Source organism: Triturus cristatus, chromosome 2_2 (genome assembly GCF_964204655.1).
Source record: "Triturus cristatus chromosome 2_2, aTriCri1.1, whole genome shotgun sequence".
NCBI classification, from domain to species: Eukaryota; Metazoa; Chordata; class Amphibia; order Caudata; family Salamandridae; genus Triturus; species Triturus cristatus.
In genome coordinates, this window is record NC_140582.1 from 827,662,326 (window position 1) to 827,680,893 (window position 18,568).

General features: G+C 42.1%; 1 long non-coding RNA gene across 1 annotated transcript; it reads right to left on the reverse strand.

The window, feature by feature from the left end:
• Nucleotides 1–17,196: 17,196 nt before the first annotated feature.
• Nucleotides 17,197–18,067, reverse strand: LOC146862840 (uncharacterized). Its single transcript, XR_014978509.1, has 3 exons — nt 17,960–18,067; nt 17,726–17,827; nt 17,197–17,248 (listed from the first exon to the last, which is right to left on the reverse strand). It is a non-coding gene; the product is annotated as an uncharacterized LOC146862840 (long non-coding RNA).
• Between the last annotated feature and the right edge of the window lie 501 nt (nt 18,068–18,568).

An 18,568-nucleotide genomic window follows, 5' to 3' on the forward strand; every position in this document is an offset into this window, starting at 1 on the left:
GGCTAGGTGTCCCCTTCAAGAGGAGAATCCCAGATGATGAAGCATGCCACTTCGGTGGGTGACGGGATTACGTCCTAATTAAGGGACTCCCCAGAAGTACCCTGAGATAATCTTTTCTGTCTCTTTCTCTTGTATAGTTTTTCACTTAGACCCGAGGATTTCATGTGTTTACTCCTCCTTATAAATACCTTTTCCCCCACCCCTGGGACAAATGGGGAGACCCCGGGACTACCTAATATGCCAAAACATTGTAGGTAATCAATTTTTAAGTGCCCCAAACACCAAAGCCGAGTTTGGGCACAATAAAGCAGTCCTGCAACACAGAGACACTTTTACACTGACCTCAGGCTTCAGCAGTGCACACATGCAAGTGCAGAAAGGGTTGTTGGCCTCTTAACCGCCATGCCCTATTATATACTACGGACTGCAAGGCAGTTTCAATCCCCCTGCCCTGTTATGTAGTAGGGCCTTGTAGGGTAGATCATACCAATCACAGGGGTACCCCAACCCATAGTGTACCCTACTGTATGTAGGTGTTTTCACTGTATTCTAAATGTGTCTCTTTCCGCATAGCACTGGCCCTGGGCCTGGTTAGGCAGAGCCTAGAGTCAGTCAGAGTCAGTTACTACCAGTAACAGTCAGCAAAACGTTGGGGGATCCCAGGGCACAGGATGATTTTCCAAAACTAGTTCACTGGGTTAAATGGGTTGTGTCCCTTGAAGGTATCAATACTTCCTCTTTTGGTGACAACTCTGCCAGAGGAGCTATGGCTTACAAAGCATTTTGGGCTGGATCCCATCTGGAGGATATTCTGAGATCAGCTGATTGGTCTAATGATTCTGTTTTCCGCATTTTCTATTGTAAACCAGTTCATACTTCATATTCTGTGGTGAATAAAATGCTTTAAAAAGCATAATAGGAGCCTCTGGACTTGCAATAAAATGTAGATTTTCCAAGTAGTTTATGAAGGAGAGTCCTCATTTTATTATACCACCTCAGCACGATCTTAACTTGCCTTCTATTTCCCACCCTAGCACCGAGTCAACCTTCTTCTACCCAATGATCTGTCTTCTCATCATGGATCTACAAGGCTTTCTCCTTCAGCTCCAGTCTTGTCTGGATGTCTGGATTATCCATTTTCATTTCTCCTGTTGGGACCTTCCTTTATAGACTTTTGCCAACATGTGTTCATGTTTTCTATAGCCATTTTTATTGTGTTTTTAATTTTACCTTTGTTCAATGTATATCTTTGACCTCTCACACAAGAAAAGAGGACTATTTGCAGTCAATCTAGGTATTATACATTGGCCTCTTATACTATTGGTCATTACTGATACTACGGGCCAGATTTACCAATTTCTCATGCACTCTCCTCCCCTCTCCCAATGCCAGTGCTGAAATTAGTTGTTGTGCGCCACAGAGACTCCGTGAGTCAAGCATAGGTTTTGTACTAGAAGGATACTCTTCCAGTGCAAAATACTATGCTTATACTCATTTTAAACATTTTCCGATTTTGTACGTGTGATGTACAGTGCAACACACATGTAAAGTCAGAAAATAACAGAGAAAAAAAGCCTTTCTGCTTTATAACGTCTGGTTGAAGGGTGCACGATATTCGGAAGCTAAGCCTTATCTACTTTCTTTAGTAAATTGTGTTTAGTGTCAGAAACCTTGGGTGGTTGCCCCACCCATGGCAAGCCCCCTAAGTAATGCAAAGCAGCCTATGCGCTGCTTTGTGTTCCTTTCACCCTATTTCCAGAGTTAAACAAGTTTAGCACTGGAAAGAAAATAGAACACAAATATTTTGCACCAGTTTGCATCACTTTTGTTGATGCAAACACAACGTAAAACCTTAGTAAATCTGACCTTAGCTTTTTCATCCATTGGCTACTTATTGCATTGCCTGATGGAATTTGGACTCTTGTTCTGTTATCTTGACTTCTGCTCTTGAACTAAAGCAAGATTGGAAAGCATAATACTCGCCTCAGTGTCTTTAATACAATTGAGACTTACCTTCATAAATTACAAGGAAAATCTACATTCTGCACCGATCTCCCTGTTAGATGGGTACCGTGCCAGGTATTTCTTACCTGCTCTCTTTAAACTGGTTTGAAAGTGCAGGATAGTCACACAATATACACATTTTAGTGCCTTGCTGAAGGTAATACGTCACCAAAGGCCGCGTCTTGACGGGCCCAAGCCGCAGGCTTCAGCAGATTATGAGATATACGTTTTTAACAACTAGTATAGCTTTAGGCTGAAGGGCCACAATGTCATTACAACATTAAATGCCCTCTCTTTTTCATAGTCTTCTGCCTGCAGCTCAGGCTTGCAGTACAGGTAGAGGAGGGGGCCTTTACCACCGGTATAGCCTTCGGCATCAGGCTGCAATGACATGTTGGTTCAGAAGAGTTAGTGTAGATGTCCATTTTTGTCCTCTGCTCACAAAGGCCCAGGTCACCGTGAGGTCACTGGGCTCACGGTGATTGCTGAAGCCTCACATTTGCGCTGTCAGTGGTGGGAATGCACAGGGTGCACAGAATAAGATGCTCCTACATTAAGGTATGCCCACGACCATGTTGTGCTGCGCCAAAAGGTCCTCGTCTTAAGCAGGAGGGCAATGGCACATGTAATTTTGAAGAAAAAAAAATAGTCATTTGATTTCATAATTAAAAGCGCATTTATACATTTAGAGTGTTTAAAGCAGTGTGTTTTTCAGACAATACCGGTGTGGTGCTCGGCGAAAAACAACAGGACACAGAAGGGACTAAAATAAGTGATGTTTGAAATAAAAATTCAGAGCATACGATAAAATCAAAAATGATTAAGGCTGATGAGAATGTGATGTAATTGGAATTACATGTGCAAGAACACAGCTCTGTTTTATGCTGTCCAACACCACTCCAGCTGCCTATTTGTCTTCCAGCATATACATCATTATCCGAGCAACACTGCCCAGAGGGGGCTCCAAGCTGGTGAGGGGGGCATCGGAGCAACTTCACCAGCAAGATCGTCGTCACCTTTGCCCCTCATCCGGCTGCTAAACTGCCCCAGGAGCTTCTAATATAGCATGATCTTGTTTAAGGTCATATCGAAGTGCAAAGTCACGCGCGTATCCTTCACCATAATCGCTTATTTTAAGCAAATAATACAGGCGAAAATATTCTGTTATTTCTCAATAATCAAGTAAAATTTCCATTATGCATTTCAGAAATGGCTGCTTTTAAATTTACGCTTGATTTCACTGGGATTGAAGTACATTTCGAATAACCCATATACCCATCACTTCATGGAAAAGGCAAAGGGTCTGCTTTAAAGAAAGATAATTACGTAGAATATAACTGAAAGTGATGGAGCCCCCCCCCCCCCCCCTCCCTCCATTGCCTTGATGCTATAACCAGCTATTCACAGTTCTCTTGTAAACTTCACCATGGCCTCCACCATTGGGAATGCCAAAATGTATCTGTTTCGTATGTTGTATGTAACCCTTGTACTCTGATGTCGTTATGTAATGTAACTGGTTCTCGTGTAAAGCGCTCTGACACCTTCGGGTAAAGTAAGCGCTATATAAAAATTTATAAATAAGTACATGGTGACCAAACCGCAGCTTGAGCTAGAGTGACCGAGCCTCCCCCGTGTCTTGCAAAGCTGCCTCCTTGATGGTCCACCATGCACGGAACGGGGAGTCACACTTTACAAAAGGAGAAACGAGTCTCCCTGGAGTGCTCGTGAACCCTCCAGCAGGATAGTGTGAATAAGACAGTGGGCAGTGGCAATGCCCTCACTCCTGGATGTCACACTACCAATCCCCACAATAGAATGCAGAAAGTTTACCATGTGAGACTGGCAGGGGTGACATGTCAGCTTGAAGTTTCTCCTTAAGAGTGGCAAAGGTGTGCGGAGAATGCCATGTGCTCTGTCGGGTGTTGTGCCCAGGACTGAGTATTGTGGCTCGGCCAGATGCTTAGTCCATCCGGGAGCAATTTTCATTCTGGCGGAATGATTTGGCATAATCTAGATACGGTCACGTTTTGAAAATTATGTGTAATGCCAGAGTTTAGGCCATAACGCTGCCTAGAGTATACGAAATGTTCATGCGGGAGCAAGGAAAGAAGAAAAGTAATGCACAGCAAGCGACTCCAACGCAAGCAGCATTTCTTTAATGTGGGCGCCTATACGACTCGATGAAACATTTTGCATTACGTTTTTTAATCCGAGCAGACTGTACATTATGAGCACAAAATGCATATATTTTTTTTAATTTTTTGGGTGCACAGAGTGAGGCTACTTTACAGACAGTATCAACTTCCTCTTCCTGTCCTAATGACACGTCTCTTTGCATTGTCCCTCTCTTGGTCATTTTGAATTTTCAAAGGAAGAGTGATGCTTTCTCTCAAAAATGTAATGTATGCAGCATCATCTCCCTTTGGAAGTTGGAATCTAGAGGCTTTTTTAGTAAATCAAGTAAGTGGAGTGCCTCTTACATTTTTGTGTTGGTAGGAACCACTATTTTTGTTCCTTTTCCCCCATTTTATATGTAGATGATGGCTTGGAGCTTACGTTAGGGAGGGCGCAGGAAGGCCCGTGTGAGAATAAGGGATAATGGACATTTTTGGACGATTGGGGGCTGGGTTATTACCTTTTCCTAATTTTTTTTTCTTTTTAATTTTGTCCAGATTTGAATGTAGTTTAACAACTAGTGTGCTACAGATTTTCTTCATTATTGTAGGGGATTGTGGATGGTTTTGTCTTTGGACCAATTATTTTCTTCTCTGCACCTGCCTGTTGATGGATAAGGTCAGGTTGGCTCCAAGAGCCAAGACCCATGGGGCCAGACATTTTACCTTGTTCAGCCCCACACGCTTGCTCACTAATTTGTTGGAATTGGTTGGTGAAGCAGTGAAGGAGAGCCCTGTCCATTTAGCCCATCCACCTCACAAAAAACATGTAGACACGGGGTCATGCTACAGACTACATGTGCATCACTTCACACTCGTTTTCTTTCAATGGGAATACACAAAGACTAGCCACTGGCCTTTCCATTGAGGATGGTTTCTGAAATGTTCTCCACTGAGAAATCACATACAGCTGCCAACATCTTGGAAGAATTAAACACCAAAGTCTATGAATGGTTTCAACCCAGAGGTCTCAGAACTGGATTTATTGCCACTGAGAATGGCAGCAAGATTGTCCAATCCATGGTTAATGGAGAATACTTCAGTACTACCTTTAGCGCATTGCATCAACTTATTTCTGCAGGACTTTCTAAGGAAAAAGCATAAATTAACAACTTACTGGTCACCTGCCATAAGATTTTGGCTTATTTGAGTCATACAGGGGGTGCCATCTCTTTGAAACTCCAGCCTTCAACATGCTGCAACAGCTGTTTCGGCAGTACCTATCAATGATTATGTACTACAGAGGAGAGCGGATGCAACTGCCAAATCCATGGCATTGGAAATTGATAAATGGGCACAGCTTGTGTATGTTGCTTCCATGGGGAAAAAGAAACACATAGATCTGTGAATGGATCCTCCACATGGAGTAGGTAACATGCATCAATAATTTCCTTTTTTTAATTTTTTTATCCTCATCTCACCAATAAGCATTAACAAAAAAGGCCGTCATCTTGATCTATACGCCCTGCGGCCACTGTTTGCGCTTAGGTCTAACCAGACCAGCCCCATTGATGTAGGCTTGGTGTAATCATAGGACAGAGAGGGGGTTGCAAGGAGGGGGGGGGAGTGGGGGCAACCAGCACCATTTATATCAATCTCAATTTCAGGCCCCAGGACCATAGGGGTTGCCATATGTTCAACTCACTTTCCCTGCCCTTTCCCTGATCTAGTCGAGCCATAGCGAATGCCGCCTTATACCAGTCCTCCCCCCTAGGAGGACCCTGATCTTTCCACTTCATACATATCTCACGTCTAGCTAATAACACTAGGTTTAGCAGGAGACCCCGCTGTGACTGTGATAAATTATTCTCGGATATTCCAACGTCTCCGAAAATTATCAGGGAGATATTTATCCTGATACTAGTATTAAAAATGTCACAGAGGGCGTCCCCCACTTCTTTCCAATATCTACTCAAAACAGGGCACTCAAAGAAGATATGTATGTCATTGGCACTCAGGACATTGCATCTTGGGCACTTAGGGGATGATAAGGGAGCAAACCTGGCGATTTTAGCAGGAGTATAATAAAGTCTATTTACCACAAAAAGGTGATTCTTTTTTAAACTAGCCGGTTTAACATATTTATACAAAAGTTTCATAGAAGGTTCAAAAAGGTCTACTGCTATCTCCTCGAGGGGGGGCTGGTTCCAAACTGCATGTTGCGGAGGCAGTTCTTTTTTTTTTGATAAACTTCTTTTTATTGTGTTTTGCGGCATAAAGAACAATATCAGGAATAATATACAGCAGTGCAGTGAACAAGGCATCAGTATCTGCAATCAGGAAAGCATCAACAGGCAAGTGCAAAAACCCTCCCGCCCCCTCCCTTCCCCCGTCCCCCCCCCCCTGTGCACCCACCCTTCAAAACAGACCCCCCAACCATTTCCCCCATATCTTGCGAAATTTTTTTGGGCAGCCCCGTGCAGCGTATAGCGACCGCTCCTGAGCCGCACACCAATCGCGGAGGCAGTTCTTTATCATCAGAATCCATAAGTTTTCCATACCATAAAGAGATTTCTTTTTTTTTACGGTTAGGATTCTGCAGAAGATGTTCTGTTTCCCAGTCACCACTTATATCCCCTTTTTCCGCTTTGAACCAAGAACTCAATTGCATATATTTAAACCGGGAGAAATCACTTCCGACCCGGGACCTTAATACCTCCCAGGGATAGATCCCTTCTTCTGAAATCAGGTCTGACCAGATTGTGATACCTGCACTTCTGATTAGGCCTGGGCAAAAATTTCGTTCCGTTCGCGGAAATTGCGATAATTTGACATTTTTGCGTTCCGCGGAGAGCGCGAAAATGTCAAAAATTCCGGTTTCCGCAGCTTGGCGATAATTTGTTTCTTGCTCGCGCTGTAAAATGATACATTCTCGCGCGCGCGCGATCGCCTTACCTGAATCCCTGCGTTCGCCGACAAGTTTTCTTGATCCGGTCGCGTTCTCCATGAGATGTTGTATTGTTTTTAGCCATTTGCGCTGTCTCGCGACAGTTCGCGCCCGCAGTGACGTCATGCGTCGCGCGATCACGTCTTTCTTCTCGCGATCATGCACCGCGAGAACAACTCAAAACAAGATGGCCGCGCCCGCAAGCAACCACATGGGTAAGTTGGCGACCCGCAACCATGCAGAAAATCTTGCGAACATGCCGGAAAAAAACTTCCGCATCTTTGCGATATTTCTGCTTGTTTGCGATAATTTTAAACATTCTTGCGATAATTTGCGAAGGTTAATTCCGCAAATTCCGCCCACCCCTACTTCTGATAGGAACTGCAAGGCTATCCTTCAAGCAGATTGGGGTTCCTGGAGAATCCCAAATAGGGGAAAAATCGGAATAATACCCAATCCCCCATCTACGTCTCACCTTAACCCATACCTCCAAGGCAGCCCTTAGTACCTTCAGATGTACTCTCTTAAAAAACCTTGGCGCCCCAAATTTATACAAGAAACTCTCCTCACCACACCCACCCTCTGTCCTAACCATTTCACCCAATAATCTCCCCCAAGATGATTCCCCCGGCTTAGCAAGTAGCATCCTAATATTTTTGAACTGAAAGGCTACAGAATACCACCTAATGTCGGGGGGCCAACCCCCCTCTAACAAGCCTTCGTCTTAGCTTTTTCCAGGTTAGTCTAGCACCCTTATTGGCCCAAATAAAACTACCAATTTTGCCTTGAATTCTATCAATACCTTTGCTAGGGAAGGACAGAGGAATAGTATTAAAGAAGTATGTCAACTTGGGCAAGAAAACCATCTTCACAAGATTGACCCTACCATATATTGTCAATGGTAGATTTCTCCACCTGGCAAAAATACGGTCTATCTCGTTACAGATCCTAGTAAGATTAATCTGTGGGATCTTGTCCAGATCTTTCACGATGATGACACCTAAATATTTTAGTTCTTCACTTATCTGTCCCTCCCAACCATCAATGTTCCAACACATTACCTCCGATCTAGAGGTATTAACAAGATAACCTGATAACGTGCCAAATTCAGCCAATAATGCTTCAATTCTTGGTATAGTCTCTTTTGGGTTATCTGTGTATAACAACAGATCATCGGCATAAAGGGCCAGCTTGCTACTATATTGTAATGATTTGAAGGGGGTAATTGAGTTATAAAATCTTATGGCCTGCGCCAGTGGCTCGATGTAAATATCAAATAGCAGGGGTGAAATGGGACAACCCTGTCTTGTTCCTCTTTGGATGTTAAAACTCGTTGTCAGCAAGCCATTCAGCAACATCTTTGCCGAGGCACCCTGATAGCAGTTTATCATAGTCTGAACAAAGATTGGTCCAAAGCCCATCTGCCTAAGAACTTCCCACAAATACGTCCAACACACTCTATCGAAAGCCTTGGCCGCGTCCAAAGCGACTATGGCCAATGGATCCGACCTAGCCACTGCCAGGTATATATTGCCTATTAGTTGCTGTGTCAGCTCCTCAATATACCTTCCAGGTACAAACCCCTTTTGATCGGGGTTAATTAGGCTAGGAACAAATTTAGCCAGTCTCCCTGCCAGAATACCCATAAAGATTTTATAATCGGGATTCAGCAGGGATATTGGTCGATACGAGTCTGCCTTTAGGGGGCCCTTCCCTGGTTTTAAAATAAGTACAATAGTAGCTTCCTTCCAGGTCTCTGGAACCCTTCCTGTTATACTATATACTGAGTTAAATAACTCACGTAATACCGGGACCAACTCGTCTAACAGCATCTTATAAACCTCGCTTGGAATTGCGTCTGTGCCCGCAGCCTTATTTTTCTTACATTCGTTAATTTGTACTTTAATTTCTTCCTCAGTAATTGGGGCATCTAACACCCTCCTACTATCTACAGTCATCCCAGGCAATGATTTACTTTTCAGCCAAGCTTGCAGATGTATAGAGCTGGGGGATATTTCCTTCTTATAAAGCTCAGAGAATAGGGAAAGAAGACAAGCATCAATAATTTCCAAGTGATGAATCATGTGATGGATGTGAGTGACGGGCTCAGCTTAGGTAAACTTGATATTTCATACTTTGGTGATGATCATTTGATTCACGATGAATATAAGAAGTGCTACTTTCTTAGCATTTTGGTGATGTCACCTAAATTTGAGTGAGAGTAAAATTCTTTTTATTTTCTTGATAAATAGGTCTGTCTCTTTTTGAAATAAATACAATCTGCACATCTTAACAATAACTTGCAGAAGAAGGACCAATGCCTATCTACTTCTTTGTGAAACAAGAGGACTTAATGAGACATACCCTTTCGGACTGTAAATAGAAAGGGGTGAGTTATTTATAAAATGCAAACTAGAGGCTCAAGTGGCTAGTCCTTAATGGTTGTCAACTTGTGGACATGATGATGATGGGCATAGCTAAACTTTTTTTATTGTTTGGCAGTCAAATCATCCAGGGTACCTGAAACTAGTTGTCAGGGATCAGTAGAACTAGAGTGGCCCTTAGTTATTTGTATGCTAGCTTTTTCTCCACACTCCGGCCCCTCAAGTACCATTTTTAACTTAACTCTCAAAAATTGTCATTTTCTTTTCTCATTCTACAGGACTTTACTTCGGCAAAGAAGTGAAACCACCATGGCTCTCTTGCTCTGTGGTTCATGCCTTCTTCCAAGGTGGACAATGCTAGAAGAATACAGTTGCACCACTTGAATAGAATATAATTTTTCTTAACTTTTTTTTTGAATATTTTGGATCTGTGTGTATCATTGTCATTTTGGACTTCAGCTTAGATTACTATAACTAACATGGAAGACTGTTGGCTACTTAAGAATGAGTAGGTTGTCTTAATGGTCATCGTCTTCACTGACACATGGGCCGTGCTCGTTGACTTGATGAATATTATGTTTGTTTCTCTAATCTTGTAATTAAATCATCCTACCCATCCAATAATCGATGCCCTGTGCCTCTTCCTCCAAGTAATGAGATCTCTGGAGCCATTATTTATTTCTACCATCAACAGATCTCACTCTTGGAGGGGTGTAGTGGTGCACACATTGTTAAACTGTTACAGGCGAAGGTTACAAAAAACTGTTTATTTGCACATTCATCCCCCTTATCAAGGCCTGAAAGAGACGTCATAGCGCAGAGAAAAAATTATAACAATGATAGGCAGTGTCCACAAACGGCACCTAATGGAGAATAAATATATCTGATGATTCTACTGCCTCTAGCCTCCTTGACTTGAATGTTCATTATGCTTTCTCTAGTAAATCACTCCCCTTTAATTTAAGCTTGTCCTTGTCTTGGATTTTCCACTCACTCAGTTTATAATTTTTGTTTCATGTTGCATATTGACATTCCTTTTTTTGCTGGTTTGCTTGCTCATTTCTGAAGTTAGTTCCTTTTAATAAAGAAACATCAACAGTCTTGGTAGAGGTGTTTCTGCTCAGGTAAGAACTGTAAGGAGGCAGTGGTTGGGCTCAGGCCATGGTTGGACAACTTTGTAGTATGCATAATCTAAACACTACTCTTGTATTCCATTAGAGGTGAGTGGTGACTACGTAGTGGGGGTAGGGCAGTACATACATATATAGAAGTGTAATGCCGAAGAGACTAATGAAAAGATCATTAAAGGAGGGTAAATAATATACACCTATATAACTTGATTAAAGTGCATGTGACGTAGAAAATATGAAACATGTAAGACTTCATACTCAAAGTGATGTCAAAGCAGTGCTAAAACAACAGTAAAGAAAGGATGTATATTATAATAAAATATATATAGATTATAAATGTTGAACACAAACAATACTATTACATCTACAAGAAAAAAGGGAGGTCGGTGGTACACCATTTAAATTTGGAAACTCTCAGCCAAGAAAAGGTGAAAGGCATAACAGTGTTGAGCCAAAACTTACATTAATAACTTGAATGTAACAAAAGCTCCAAAGGCTGTATTAGACCTAACCCTGGTTTGAGCTGGAGAAACGAGCTAGTGTGTTGAAAGGGCAATTGGGCAATGTAGGGAAACAGGAGGGTTTCAAATGATATACTTCCCTCTCAAGATACAATCAAGTATAGGGCATCATTGCAAAGGCTTGTGTAAGGCAGCAGCAACACTGAAAGTTACAGCGCGTATGTACAGCAAAAGCCGAACTGAAACCATACTGGCAATTACTATAAATAGAAACGCTAAACACGTGATGAAGGCAGTCATTTTGGAAGGTGTCTTACAGTATAAACATCGGACATCCTAAAGAAGTAAAAAGGAATACGTCTATAATATGTACAACTTAGAGAACAGTCACTCCGCAATACTTACATTGGTGATATTGGTGTACAATGAGGGGACAATGCGAAATTAGCTAACCATACATATTTGGAAACCATCACAAGTCTGGAAAGTGTTTAAAGCTAATCATCAATAATAATTCCAAAACATGGGTTTCACTTATTGCAAATACAAACACACGACCTGGGATAAAGGCAGCCATGCGTGAAAGCATCTTTCAGGAAGAACGGTGGCCATCTTAAAGAAGTGGAAAGGCTAAGGAAACATATATATGGCTAATGCTAATGAATGAGAGAACAAATAATCAGTAATGTTTACATGGGTAATATCAGTGCATGACTAATACCTCAATGGTAAAAATACAACAAATGCAGTAAGTGTGTTCTATAAAGGAACATCCCTTATCTAAATTAATGACGTTTTGAGCCTAAAAAGGCATTTATTTTCAGCAAGCAAGGTAAGGTGTCAGTTTCTGAAACCCAAATGAAGGGATCTGATGAGAGAATAATAAAGCATAGGCATGTAGCCTTAGCACTCAAGCAATGGAGATTAGTGGAGGCTGGAAGGGTATTTTCAGCTCAAAATCAGGAGATGTCTCTAAGATGCCTCCTATGTTCTGCAGCAAGCTTTCATTACTTTATTCCAAGGAACATGCATTAATATATTTCAGTCACAACATGGCAACAATTTTCCTATTCCCACTCCCAAGAACCAGTCTCTCTTCAGAAAACTCTGGGAGGAAGGAAACTCTCCAGTTTCTTGAGTCTTCACAATGATCTATACAACCAATTCCTTGATTTGTTAATTTGAACAGATCTTGTGTGTTCAGACAGTTGTTCCCACGAGTCACGTATCCTGTCATCTCCTTCCTCTTGGTAAGAATCTCACCATTAGATGTCTAACACATAACAAATGCCTATGCACCAGCTAAAACAAAACTCTGGAAAAGTACAACATCTGCCATAGGAAGAAAGAGAAAAACATCTTGTGCAAAACATCAGTTTAAACATGAAACCAGACCTCTTAGCCCTAACATGTAAAGTCGACATTTAAAGTGGCATCAGTAGTTAAAATAACCTAATTCATAGGTGAATTTGAGTGTTTGCTTACAGTGCTTAAACATGATTACCTACTAAAAAAGTTTGTATTTATTATGCATGTGCTTTTCAGCATTGAAATGATCGCTTTACAGTTAAATGTGTTTAATTTTCAAAATGAGATGTGCTCCATCAGTAGTTAGCCTTGTGGAGCTCTGCCCGGTTGCTACTTCCAGCTTTCCCCTGCTCAAGGATTTTGACTTTCAAAAAGTGAAAACATGAACAGGGATGAAGTGGCACAGCGATCCAACCCATGATGTGACCTCAACAGCTAAATAAACCATGTTTTTCCCATTATGACCTTTTGCGGCAAACAATAGTTTCAGTGTTCAACTTCGAGGAACCCTAACTAGATTTATCCTTTGACTGTGTCACTGCTCAGCAGAAAGATTATGGATTCCATTTCGAAGACCAAATCAGAAGGAGAAAACGATGACTGCACCAACCCGCTTGGTCTTTCTAACACCTACTCCATTGGGGTCAGCTTGAAATTGTGCGTAGGTCCCAGACAACCACAAACAATGACTTTTGACTGATGCTTTACTTTTTGCCTTAAATTAAAAAAATCTCTATCCACGGATCCCTTCACTTATTTTTATGATCTTGGTGTTTTCTCCTCATTAAATTTGCTAAATTTTTCTTAATCAGTTTGGAAATGTTATTGTGCTGTTTTTTTGACTTTAAAGTTCTAGTGAAGATTGCCTATTGCCTGCAAAATAGCTACCAGTGGTTGAGCAGAGATTCTTTCAGAAATCTTTTTTGACCTTACAAGAGTAAATATATTGGGTTGGTAGCAGCACCACCCTCCCGCATTAATATCCACATTCCTTACACTTGATCTGAACCACTGCTGCTTCTCATTCTCTACTTGCTGTCCACTGCCTGCTGATGCATTTAGCTTTACGTAAGATTGTACAATTATGATTGCTTTGGCAATAGTGGTGGTCAGCTGTTTTGGCATGTTATTTTGTATATATACAAAAAGGTTGTCAAGTTGTGGATAAATGCAACATAGTTGCAGTAGTAATAGTAGTAAGACTGCAGACTGGAAAGAAAGAGGAATAAGGGACCCTACTGAGATGAAGGATTGTGACTTCCATTTTAAAGGCTCAGGGCTTGGTTTGGATGTTGGCAGTCTTAATGTGGACTGCCGCCGTGGTCGTCTGAGGAAGACTGCCAAGCCCTCAGCACTCCCGCCTGCCAGATTACAACAGTAATCCAGGGCAGGCGGTGCAGCTGTGGCACGGTGGCAGTAATCTTTGGCTCATAGGAGAGCCTATAAAACATCTCACCGCAATGACAGTGCCTCCAGCATGCCCGTGCACTGTGTGGCATGCGCCATGTCATGCATGCCACGCAGTGCACTCACTACCCTTCACTTTTGGGGATGCACATCATGTGTCCCCCAAAAGGCACCCCCATGGGCAGATGTGCCCATGGTCCCTTTACATGTCTTTCCACCAAGCATTTCATGGCAGCGTCCCCACCATGAAACACTTGGGGGAAAGGCAGATGGGAATCTGCTCTGTGTTCAAGGATCCTGGATCCTGGTGACAGTGGCGGTCTTGTGGCGGTACCACCACCACCATTGTGATTGAGCTGGAGGCTCAAAGTCATGGTGGTTGTGGCCGGACCGCCATCCACCAGTACGGCGGTCCTATGATGGCAAACATCAAAATTAGGCCCTCAGTTTGAAGATTAAAGCAGAGACATCATGCATCATAGTTGGCCTAAAATCACTTCTATGTCCTGATCAAATGCGAACTGGCTTTCAGTGACACGTTACTAGTTCAAAATGTTTTTTGCCTTGAAAGTTAAAAAATTCATATAGCTGATTCACCTTACCTATTTTAATCACGATCTTGATATCTTTTGTCATGAAATTTTCCTCTTTGTTTCTTAATTGGCTTTGGAATTTTATTGTAATATGCTCATTAACATTTTTGGTCCTTCTTGAACTTTAAAATTACTTCTTTGATGACTGCCAGATACTTGTGCCATTGCAACCAAGGACCTAACTTTTTTATGTTTATTGTATGTACAGATATATATATGTGAGTAGGTATGTGGTATTTCTACTGAGCAAACCTAGCCAAAAGGCAACAGAGCGCTGTACTCGAAAGTCTATTAATTTGGTAGAGGTCTGCCCCACCTCTTGCCATCCCCGAAATTCATAACCTAGCTTCTGACATTAGTATTTATCGGTGGGGTATGATTTGGTCCAGCAGTTACCAATTAGTTTTGAAGGTTAAGAATTAAAAATTCCATTCCAGAATTAGGGACTTTTTTTATTTTTAGTTGTCAAAAATATATATGATTCCTATTTTATGAAGCCACACTTTTGTCAGGCCACAGTGTAGAAAACAGGCAGTGCAAGAAAGGAAGTTGCCTGGGTGGCATTTTCAATGTCCTTCTGTATGCAGGGATAGGAATTGGAGATTGTATAGAAATGGGCAGTGGAGAATAGAAAGGAAAGACTAGACATCTAACTTATGCGGCTATGCCTTCAGAACCAGGCTAACAATGCCAGTTTGTCTTCTTAAACCCTTCAGCCATCTAACCAAGGCCCTGGCAACAAATTATTATTATATCGTGTACGGCTTCTCTGTTTGCTAGTTAGTTTGTCTCCAGAGTTTCCATTCCTCCAAGCTTTAATTTTGTCTCCCTTTGATTCCCTTGGCTTTCCCAGATAGATATTCAATACCTACTTCCCTGTTTATGTGTTTGTATATGCTGGCTGAGGTGCCATCAAGCCTCCTGCTTACCACTACTTTGCTTCCTAGGGTTCTATGGAAATTCCAGTTGATGTGAGGACTCATCATAATATCATCCTTCTTAGAGTTTAGTAAATGGCTCATTATGATGGCGGGAGGAGGCGGTGGTGATCCTCTCGCCATCAGAATGAGATTTACTCACCGCCAAATTAGGATCGCGGTGGGAATCACAATGGTTCTTTGGCGGACGGAAAGTCCATTCGCCATGGTTCCACAAGGCGGTCCTTTTCCGCCAGCTTTGCGAACCCAGAACCAGGGCAACATTGCAGCAGTGCCGTGCAGGCACCGCCGTAGTGAATATGATATGCCCTTCCACCTGTCTTTTTGCGGCGGATATCCCGATGCAAAAAGACAAGTAAGTCTGGCTTTGGAGGCCTGTTGCCGGCACCCTCTGTGGGTAGGGTGGGGGGAGGGGTGCATGGAGGGGTACCCATGGTACCCCCCTGCAGGTCCATGCACCAAGTGGCAGGCACCGCGTGGAGCCTGCCACGTGGTGCAAGGAAACGCTGTGCATAGTATTTTAACATTGCGGAAGGTGCTGCAGCCAGCAGCACTGTCCGCAATGTTAAAAGGGCAGGATGCACCCACCAGTATGGCGGGCACATCCTAATTGCACTGGTGGGAAAGCCGCACATCTGACAGGCGGTCCCATCACCATTATGATGGCGGGCGGACTGATGGCCTCCTGCCATCATAATGAGTCCCTAAGTTATTGAAATTGCCATTCAATTGATGTATCACTTCTCCTTGTCTCTAGTGCTAGCCTTGTGGTACATTTACCCTTCCTGTCCTACATCTGATTCAAAAGACATTGTGGTAAAATACCTTGTGAATGACCCAGCTCACACTGAAACATTACTTCTCTATAGGTGACAATATTACTGCAATAGCTGGTTGTCGGAAAATGGGTAGAAGGATTGGGACTCTCAGCAGATCCATCTATTCCATTCCAGCTTTATAAAGTTGTTTTTTAATTTTTTATCAAATTTCTGAACCTTGAAGCTTTCTTTGGGAACATGAGTATGGTTCTGTCTGTCCTGGCTGGCTTTTTTATGATTGACATGAATATAAAAAAAGAATGCTAGATTTGGGCTAGAATGCCAGAAATGACGGAGTATGAGAAACACCTCATGGTCTAGGAAAAGACCTCACAAGCACATATCACCTCAGAGAAGAATGAGAGTGAAGTTGAAGAGGGACTAGTACAGGAGAATACAACTTTGCCTGTGTTGTTAAAGGCTGTGAGCAGTGAGTCCTCACATAGTGTGTCACCATTGGAGCTTGACGCCTGTATATTGGCCTATGACAACAGAAATGCTGTGACAGATGCAAAAGTAAAATTAGCTACTTTTTCCAGGAGAAGACGAATACTGCTCTAGTGGTACAGGAGAAGCAGAGACTGTCTAACCTTTTGAGGAGAAAAAGACAGCCCAGGCTCCTGGGTAGGAGAGGGCTACAGCTGCTTTGGCATAGGAAAAGAGAAACATGGAGAAGATGGTAGCTGCACCCTCCGCTGCTGAGGGACTAAGTCAGCAGCAACCCTTGCACTGATGAGAAAAAGTTGGACTAGGAAGAGCAGATGATGAGGCTTTCTCGTGAGAGATGCCAGTGCAAGATGGTCTTGAGGCCCAGGAAGGTATCAGAATCGAGTGATGTTTGTGGAAGACTTTGTTAATGCTTACATCAAAACATTGAAGGGTTGGTTTAATGGCAGCAAAGTAACTGACCATGATGAAATGTGTATTTTAGTTATGCAAAAGCCCACTTTCAGTAATATTGTTTAGAGCTGCATCAGCGCCTGATGGATTCAAATCCAGAATGTTTTACACAACGGAAGGTGCACTCAAAAAACAAAGTCCAGATTGATATGTATTCCAAAGAGTTTCTTAGTCTTCTTTTATTTATCAAAGAGAGCGGACAGCCAACGCGTTTCGTTCCTTTAACCCAGGAACTTCTTCAGGGCTGCAATCAATTATAGAACAACATGTATAAACAACAACATATATACAGACAATACATTTAAAAACAACATATAAAAATGACTGATAATTACAACATTAAGAACAAATCCAAAAATAACAAGACCAACCTAACATACATATATATATATACACACGTATCATTGTGTTAAAATTCTATGTGCATAGAATCTTTCTGATCTGAAATCTTCTATCTCAGAAAGAACAAAATATATATAATGACTGTATATATCAGAATAATAGCGCAAAGAGAAAGGGAGAGAGAAAAGACGGAGACAAAAGAAAATATCTCAAAGTCACAAATACAGTTACTAACATTAAAAAATAAAACCTAAAAATTGAAGAAGAGAAGCACGGCAATTTCATATGAACCAAAGTCAAGGAAACATCTAACCACAAACTATAAATAAATAAAGACAGACAGATTTAACGGAAAGAAAGAGTGTGAGGAAAAGCTCACCATGGAGTTGGTTACATGAGAATAAGCTCATTCCATAGTAGTCGATTCAGAATATTCACAGATCACAGTAGTGTATCGCACATTCGCTATACGCAAGAAAGTCTGAAGCATAAAGATAAGAAACCCAATAGCATCATGGGTACACAAAAGACCAATGGCCTCATGGATGAAAGGAATACTACACAGCACAATTGCATAATCAAAGAATCGAAAATCACAGTGAGATACACTCACCTTCAAATATGAAGGTCTAGACGATACCACTTGACGGTATTCAATTAATATATTGCAACAAATGTTCACTCACAATAGTAAAAAATCCTCTGTTGGACCAAATTATCTGGTTCCAGCAAATCCTTGGTACTGCGATGGGCTCCAGGTTTGCTCCCTCGTACGCCTGCCTCTTTATGGGGTGGTTCGAGAGGGAGCATGCCTGGGGCAGAGGTGCCTCCCCCTGGACGGATTATATTGTGTTCTGGGGGAGGTACATCGACAATGTAATCTGCCTCTGGTCGGGGTCTGTGGAAGAGTTGAAGGAATATCTGATATATCTGAATGATAATCAATGCAATGTCAAATTTACGATGACATTCGGTAAAGATTGTATTGATTTTCTGGACATAAAACTTTTTGTGAAGGATGTGAAAATACACAGCACTCTGCACAGGAAAGATACAGCTTGTAATGGGATCCTTCATGCTGATAGCGCTCATGCTCGGTCTGTTGTTAACAACATCCCCTATGGGGAGATGATAAGAATACGAAGAAATTGCAGCGACGATGACACGTACCTTGACAGCATCTCAGAATCCAGAACCAGGTTTTTGCAGAGGGGATATGCTA